Source organism: Triturus cristatus, chromosome 10 (assembly GCF_964204655.1).
Source record: "Triturus cristatus chromosome 10, aTriCri1.1, whole genome shotgun sequence".
In the NCBI taxonomy this organism is placed as follows: domain Eukaryota; kingdom Metazoa; phylum Chordata; class Amphibia; order Caudata; family Salamandridae; genus Triturus; species Triturus cristatus.
In genome coordinates, this window is record NC_140593.1 from 1,018,060,962 (window position 1) to 1,018,070,822 (window position 9,861).

Below are 9,861 nucleotides of genomic sequence, written 5' to 3' on the forward strand. Positions count from 1 at the left end.
GGTGAACCAGGAATACAACATGGAGTCATTTAGTAACCTTGCCATTAATGCCAGGTTTAGCTTTTTTGCCAGTCTGTTTTTTTTCCCCAAATCATATATAATATAGATACACAGAGACGCTTTTGTCTGTGGGCTTCCTCCATTGGTCTGTTACATTCCGCTGAGCCCTATGATTGAATGAATGAGAAGTATTAATAAAGTATTAATAAAGCGCACAGCTACTCAGAAAGAGTGTCCCGGCGCTGGAGAACCTCAAAACTAGCCTGCTGCTGTCCTTAAAGGGTGGCGGAGACTGAAGGTAAGTGACGGAAGAGCCAGGTTTTGAGCATCTTCCTAAAGGTAAGTAAGTCCGTCAACTGTCTGAGTATCACCGGCAGGAGGCTCCAGGCGTGTGCAACCTGCACTTGGACAGAGCGACCTCCTGTCCGGGTGCGGCATATCTTGGGGACTGCAGCCAGATGCAGTGAAGATGACCTCAAGGTTCTCTGGGGGGCGTAGTGTATGACTCTCCTTCTGAGGTAATGTGCGCCAGTGCCCTGCAGTGCCTTAAAGGCCAGGACCAAGGCCTTAAAGCAAATTATTTTCCTCACCGGTAGCCTGTGCAAGGCTTTCAGGTGAGGTGAGATCTGGGTTCTAGGTTTAAGCAGGTGGACCGCCCGGGCGGCCGCATTCTGGACCACCTGCAATCTATTCAGCAGGTATTCCGGGAGGCCCAAATATAGGACATTAACATAGTCCAGTCTAGAAACAATAAGGGCTTGGACAACGGTCTTCCTATGTTCCAGAGGCAGGAGGGGAAGACATTTCCTGAGCATCCGCAGTAGGCCAGAGCAGGATCCTGCTACTGACTGGATCTGGGCTTTCATAGACAGAGTGTCATCCAACTTGACACCCAGGCTCTTGACCGTGCTAACGGAAGAGAGGGGTGGCGACATGTCTGATGGCCACTATTGTTTCCACTCATCCATAGGTGGAGAGCCGAAGAAAATTACCTCCAATTTCTCTGAGTTGTATTTCAGCTGGTTCTCCCTGAGCCATGCAAAAACCCTAGTCAGACATTGGTTGATCTTTTCACCTACAAAGTCCTCACCCTTGTAACAGGTAAACAGAAGCTGCGTGTCGTCAGCATAGGAGAGTATTTTAGCACTGCAAGCTTCTGCTAAGGGAGCAAGGGAAGACATATAAGGGTTGAAAAGTGTGGGGCTCAAAATTGAGCCCTGAGGGACTCCCACCTTCATAGAAGGAATGGGAGCGGCAAAAGGGGGAGACCAGACCTCCTGGTATCTATCCCCAGAAAGGAGGTTAACCACTTCAGAACTGTGCCACCTAGACTGCACTCCTGCCACCTGTGCAGGAGTCGGTCATGTGACAAGGTATCAAAAGCCACGGAGAGGTCCAGCAGAATTAACATAGCTTTACCCCCCTTATCCAGCTTCTCCTTGATGGACTCAGAGATTTCGAGCAGAGCCGTCTCTGTGCTAATATTTGATCTAAAACCTGATGTGCTCTGATGGAGGAGATTATTATTTTTCCACATATTCAGAAATGACTGAATTAACATATTTCTCTAGAGTCTTAGAGAAAAACGGGAGCAGTGAGATAGGTCTATAATTGGCTGCTACCAAGGGATCGGCTGAGGGCTTTTTTAGCAGTGGCAGGATTGTTTGGCTTTTCCATCTGCCAGGCACATGGCCGGCCCTAAGCAAGGAATTAAGAACTTGATTAGCCGCCGGATTAATGACCTTAGCCCAGAGGCCAGCAAATGTGCTGGGCAGGGATCTGAGGGGGAGCCAGACTTAAGGCTTTTCATAATCTTCAAGGAAATCTCCAATTGAAGAGGGGGAAACTGTACTAGTGATGGACCCTCTGCAGGGGCTCCAGGAGTTAGAAATTTGGAGTACATTCCCTCCACTGGGAGGTTCTCAGTGAACGAGTCTTGGATAACTCTGATCTTATCATGGAAAAAGGCAGCAAGTTGGCTTGTCCATTCCATAGAGGATGTAAAAGGCCTGGCGACCGAAAGCAGAGAAGAGTTGGCTTTGACGATCTTAAACATTTCCTTGCCCTTACTACCGGATGACTCAATTTTGGCCACAAAATATCTTCTTTTAGCCTCATAAATTTTAATGTAGTGGACTTTCAAAGCCTGTTTATAAATAGCTTTGTCCTCTAGATTAAAGTTTTTTCGCCATACCCTTTCCAGGCGCTTGCAGGAGCATTTACTCTGCCTGAGGACTTCATTAAACCAAGGGGCAAAAATTCTGGTTGCCTTGGAAAAGCAGGTGGGTATAGCAGCGAGCACGTGGGTGCGTTGCTGCAGCCAGTTCTTAAGGCAAAGAGCATCACTCTTTGGGTTACCACTTAATAAGAGCGGGTGATGTTCCAGTGCTTCACTCAGAGCTGCTGAAGTTATTCAGTGGAATAAACAGCCCAGTGAGCAAAAGACAAAGAAGGCAGTAAGAGCACAGACTATGGGCCATATTATCAAGGAACGGCGATAACAGTATCGCCGCTTTAGCGATAGGAAACTGCCGCTAAAGCGGCGATAATGGGCTTGATAATATGCCCTTGTGAATTCCCAGAGAAGCCCAGGTTCACACCAGAAATGTTATCGCCGTTCCTTGATAATATGGCCCTATGTGCTCTATATTTTTGAAACTTTAAAACTGTTTAGATCTTCTATCCATGACTGTTTAAATTTAATTCTTGGTTTCTCTGCATTTTGTACTTTAAAACTGTTGTTTTTTTCTGCCTGTGACTGGTTACATTTCTCTCTTAGTTTTCCCATTTATTGTGTTAAGGCCTGTAAAAGGCAAACCCCACCCCCTTCATACAAGGTAAAAAAAACAAAATACATAATCTGCTTTATGGTTTAAACTGTGTTTGGAAAGTGTATGTAGCACTCGTAGTTTAGCTAGAAAAAGTGATTTGTTGAAGTGAGCGAAAAGCAGTATTTTTAGTGGTTTTAGAATTGCGCCTTACTTGCAGAGTTGAACAGGAACTACAAAGTGTGGATTGAGCCTGTCTCAATCCAATGAGATTCTGACTTCAGGAGCACCTCCCTGCCCACCAGTCTGTGGTTAAGATATCTTGCACCGTATATATGTTTTTTTATTGATTGTTGCATCTGTGCTCTGGTTGGCTCCTATGGCTAGGGTTTCTATTGGGCTTAGGCTTAGGGTTTGGGTTTTGATTGGCTAATAGGGCTAGAGCTGTGATTGGTCCCTAAATCCAGGTCTCCCATTGGCTCTAGGGCTTAGGGTTATGATTGGTTAAGCTAGGGTTCCCTTTGGCAAAAAGTCACATGATCTAGGGCTATTTAGGCTTAGGGTTCGGGGCGCCCCAGCTAAGGGCGGAGAGGACAAGGGCAGTTGCCTGTTTGGGCCTGTTCGGGGCAGGTTGGGCCTAGGGCCAGAAATGCTTCCCTTTTCACCATTCACAAGAAACATTAAGCAATCCACAAACATAATAACACTCTCTCAGCAAATACAAACTACTTACATACCACAAACAAACCCTATCCACATATCAATGTCTCATCAGCCACTACAAATCCCCACAAACCACAACTAAACGCCCCTCTATACCCAACTACCATACAATGGCACCTTCACTCTTACAGAAAACACCACTCTGTTCTATCCACACAATACCAACACAACACAAAGCCACATTATACTTAACTTTAATCCATCATACAAAACACCAGTTCTACCTTCTAATTGCTCCTAACACACCCCTTTTTTTCACCACCAAACCTACACTCAGGCTCCCATCATATCCACCAACACCATCCGCTGCTTTTTACCAAAAACACACAACTAAGCAATCCTTACACTCCACTCCACCACACATATTACCTCTTCCAGCGATTAAATCTAGCACAAAAACGCATAACTCTTGTCTATCTCCTCTTACGCACCACATAAACTATTTTCCAAAACACATCGCTCCCTTTATCATTCAACTTCCACTCACCAACAGTACTTCACGTACATATCCTTCTCAGAAAACCACTACATCAATATCTCCTCTTACAACTCCACAAAAACAAAACATAGCACACAAGCACACATCAAAATCTCTCACACATGCAATTTCATAATACATTCCATTACAAATTAGAATCATACACCCACTCCCACCCTCATGACTGCACAAAAAATACACATCCTAAACCATCTTCACTCCCAAATTTTCAATCTTCATCAACACATACCACAAATATGCCAACACAAAAACTCTCATTCAACTGCCTCTCTTCCATTGCACAATTTAGAACCTTAGAACATGACACACATGCTTCACCACCACCCCTAACCCATACAACTTCCACCCTAAACAGATGCAAACAAAAATTAAACAACATGCCACTCTTCACAACTTTGCATCTCCATGTGTATTACACAAGGCTACTCAACAAAAACGACACAGCTCACCATCTCACTCTCAACCACCATCTCCACCACCTAAACATGCAGACCCAACAGAATGCCTTCTAAGCCTGCTGGACGAGGAATACGATATAGAAAATCAACACTATTGATACTCTCATACAGTTAATACCAGCACTAATGACACACCTGCTACAAGTTACAAATACTGCTTACACTTCTAGAAAACAAAGTCACACCACTACCACCAAAACACAATCTCTAAACTGCCTAATTATAAATGCTCGATCACTTTCTAAAAACAAACATCACATCTATGAACTATGACCTACTCACTGACACACAACCTGACTTACTCTTTATAACTGAATCATAGTTGGGAGATCACATGGCTCCAGTGTTGCATAAAGCCGTTCCTCCAGGCTATAAAACTATCACACAAAATCATATAGGTAAAAAAGAAGGTGGACTAGCTGTTATGAACTGGAAAAAGAAATCTAGGCAGATCTCATCAAGTCTATATGTGCAGGCAAAAAATTCTGGGGCGTGAATAATGCAATAAAATGTATGTTTAAGACATATACAACATGACATGTTATTATTATTGAGTTGTTTATTCGTCATTTCTTTAGAAAACGTTTTTCATTTCCTAAGATAAATATATATAAATGTATTGTAAATCTTTTGTTTAAATATTTTTTACAAAAATTCACAATATTGTGATAGATAAATAAAACAGAGACTCATAAGCTTCTAATCAAATAACGCGGGTCACAACTCATTCATCATGTCATCATTTCCTTTGATCTTAACTGAAGACAATAGTTAAACACAGATCCTGCGGGCATAAAAATCTAGTTTTATGTTGTTTTGTGTCCCAACCAGTTTACTGTGGCGGATTCCTGACGAAGGCTCAGCCGAAACGCGTGTAGTGTCAACAACCTGTCAGCTTTTGTCCATCGTTTAGTCATTCACATTGAGCACTGTCTGCAAAGAGTATTCATGGTTCACTTAATGATGTGATGTATAAGTAAAAAAGAAGTGATAAGATTGATTCATGTAGTATACATGCAAATATCGATGTATTCACTGTGAATTTGGGCACTTGCGAAAAAATATTGTAAAAAATCTTTTAAACTATTTAAACAAAAGATTTACAATACATTTATATATATTTATCTTAAGGAATGAAAAACCTTTCCTAAAAAAATGACAAATAAACAACTCAATAATAATAAAATATGTCATGTTGAATATGTGTCTTGAACATACATGTAATTGCGTTATTCACTCCCAAGATTTTTTTTGCCTGCACATATAGACTTAAGGAGATCTGCCTAGATTTCTTTTTCCAGTTTATATTTTCCTTGTTAATGGCAAGTTCATTTTGTATATAGGGGCCCCCTTCTTTTCAAGGACTAGCTGTTATATTCAAGCACACATTGAAACTCACCAAAACTGTTGACATTTCCATACAAGATTGTGAGGCCCTCTTCCCCAGATGCTACTTTACACTAACTTCCTCCTGTAACTTCTTCCTCCTTTACAGACCACCACTTAGTAATGAAATATTTCCAGACATGTTTCTAAACACAGTTTCAAACCTTATAACACTACACTCCAACCTAGGCATTCTTGGTGACCTAAACATTGGGTTTGACAAACCCAATATGCCCCACCCAAATCTATCAACACTGGCCTAGTCGCTGAACACATCATAGATGTAATTTTTACAAATCCAGAACTAGTTACCTTTCAAAGGATTACTCGAGTCACATGGTCAGAATACCATTTGGTAGATTTCCAACATAAAACATCACAAATCAACACACCTAGAACCACCTTACATGCATCCACCTATAAACCATGGAGCAAACTCAATTTTGAATATTTAGAAACACGACTAACATCCAACACAGATCTAGACACAATAAAGTCTATTCAAAAACTTTATGAATGGCTACTGGAAGGTTTTGATATTCTAATACCACTAGGAACAACAAAACAGAGCAAAAGAAAACAAGTACCATGGAGAAATTCAGAACTAAAATAGATAAAACAGGAAATTAGAAAGCTGCAACACACCTGGCTCAAAACAAACAACAATCTAGACAAACTTCACCTATACAAACGTAACAGAATATACAAATCAATAATCAAAAAAGCTAAAGAAAAGGTACTATTTATACAGAATTCAAATGTTAAATGTGCAAATAAAGGATTTTATAAAATTCTCACAGAATTTCGTAAACTGAGAATTCACTGACAAACTGGCAAGCCATTACATAAGTGAAGCAGACATGTTAGACTCTTACTTAAAACAAAAGAAAACCACCAGCACCAAGTAATTTCACAAAATCCCTTTCAAGAGTAGGCTAACCCAGCCTTTGCATTACTTCAAACAAATACCACAAAATGAATTTATGGAACTGGTCAAAGCAAGCAGGCTTCTGGTTACCCCTCTGAACCTTGTCCACCACAAATTTTCAAGAACATTCTTTTATCTACCTCAGCTGCCCCACCACTAAGAAGAATCATCAATAATTCTTTAACTACGGGAATCTTTCCAGAAGACCTACAAAATTTACACAAACGGCCATTGTTAAAGAAAAGAAAACTGGACCAGCATGTTTTCTGACAACTACAGACCAATTACAAATGGACCTTTCCTGGGCAAACTGTTAGAAAGAGCAGCATTAGCCTAGATGTCACGATTCAGTGAAGATAACTTCATACTTTCAGACTAGCAAACTGTATTCCACCCAGCCAGAGACACAGAATCTGCCCTCATCGCCATATGGGATTAAAGACACAGTAAACCAAAACAGGTTTTCTGTACTACTTCTCTTGGACCTCTCAGCTGCCTTCATCACAGTTGACCATGACATCCTAATACAAAGACTCTACAAAGCCGGCATAGAGGAGACTGCTTTCTACTGGATCACATCCTGGCTTAAATTCATAACAAATGTCATCCATACTTCCCCTTTCTCATTCAAACCGTACTTCACAAAAGCAGGGGTCCCTAAAGGCTCTATCATCTCACCCATGCTTTTCAATATCTGCATGAAGTCATTACTGGTAACGGTCAATGAATTTTAGCTCACATCCTATAGCTATGCAGATGACACACAAATACTCCTTAACCTGGAAAGCTTCAAAGACATTGGAAACACAAAAATCTTCAATTGCGTCAGAGCCGTTGATCAGTAGATGACCTGGAGCCAACTCAAACTGAATGCTTCCAAAATCGAAATACTCACATGTGGCAATTGGAAAAATTATGACCAACTCTGCGCCTGGCCTGACGATCTGGGACCACCTCCTAAAGTATCTAAGGAAGTAAGAAACCTCGGAATTACCATGGCCTCCAAGTTATCAATGAACGGTCAAGTGGACAAATGAGCAAGATCAAGCTTCATTACTATGTAAACTATCCGCTGCATCTTCCCCCACGTGGGATTTCCACACAAGGTCCAGGCTCCTATCACTCTTGTTCTGTCTATATATGATTATGCCAATGGCCTCTACCACGGATCATCTTTATCTTTAGACTAGAACGGAATCCGAACTCTGCTGCCAGACTACTACTACATGTAAAGCCACAAGCCCACATTTCCCCTGCCTTGACGGCCCTACATTGGTTACTGGTTGCCAGATGATCCACCTGCAAGCTGCTTTGTATCACCCACAAAGCAATACATGGAACAGGACCAATTTTCACCAGGAATAAAATCATCAAATACATTCAACAAAAGAATGTCCTCTCAAGATTGACAACTCACCTCAAAACAACACCATACAAGAAAAATGCCTAAGGTGGTACATCTTTCTCTGTTCAAGCAGCCAAACTATGGAATTCATTACCCCCAAACATAAGGTTCACGGATAACTATGTTATCTTCAAAAGACCACTCAAAGGCTGTCTCTTTCCTACATTACCACCATACTCAAACACTAATGTAAATCATATCCCTGTGTTTGTAAACATTTATATTTTGATTATAAATATCTATCTAGATATGTGTATTTCTTTGAACAAATATATATAACAACTATGGTTTTTAAAATACATAGATATTCTGTAGGTCTGCTTAACAAATGTATGTATTACATATAGTTAAATAAATATATATATTATTCTATGCTTACCATGTTTATAGGTTACTGCATAGTTTTTATAGAAGTAATTTGATTACAAGCCCATGAGTCTTTGTTTTATTTATCTATCACAATATGTAAATATTATAATAACTATTTTATCTACAAGTGCTTCACTTTTGAAATATTGAGGAAAATATTAATAAAAAAAGGAATATAGTTATGAAAAAACGCAAATAAATTAGCTTTAAGCACAACAACACTTGAAAGTCTGAGTATATGCAATACAACTTTAAATCTCAATATATTATATTCCTTATGCTTGTTTACCCTTTCTATTTAGTCATGTATCTATATATTCATTACTTTACTCCTAGTCTAGAAGAAAGAAAAAAAGAACACAAAAATCTTTCACTATCTCCAATGCACTTCTTTGTCTCACCCAATACCGCTCTCATCATATCCTCTACCTCCACTCTCTGACTCATCCCAAACCTCATTCTACTACTATGATAACCCTTTTTAGAATCTTACCTCTTCTATCCCTGCTTGGCTCACCTGAACCTTATTTTATTACTATGATCTCCAAAACAACCCTTTTTTAATTCTTCCCTCATATATGCTCCATTTGACTCAGCCCAAACCTCATTTTACTACTATGATCTGCCTAATCCCTTTCTAGAAGCTTTTCCCTCCTCCATTCTCTCCTTTAACTCATCCCAAACTTCATCTTGCTACTATGATCTCCCTGATCTCTTTCTAGAGACTCTTACCTCCTCCATCTCTCCTTTCACTCATTCCAAGTCTTGTCTTACCACTCTGAACTCCCAAATAACATTTTCTGGACTCTCTTTTCTTCTAGCCCTCCTTTATCCTATTCAATCCAACTAATAGACTCACATTTCCACCACTCAAATTAACTCATATTGCCCCCCTTCACTTTCAGTGACCACATAAAGTTAAGTGCCTAGAGAGAGTTTACTATAAAATAAAAGAGAATACTGAAGAGCAATCATTTGAAATACAATCTTGTTAACAATAATAGCAAAACAGGCAATTTAATTGTTAAATAAAAGTTCAAAATCCCATAGAACTTCCTGCAATGGATACATTTATCCAAATGAACTATCCCTGATGTGTACAATGTGTGCATCAAATCTGATCTGAATGTCAGTCAGTCATACACACTTTATTCGGTTAATTAATACCATAAAAGCACACTAAAAAAAACAATTGTAGACACACAATAAAATATGATCAACAGACAGAATCAATCCAATAATGATGTAAAATCCAGGTCACAAACTGTACATAATGAAGATATTTTTAAATGACGAATAAAATTACAAAGCATATAATTCATCAG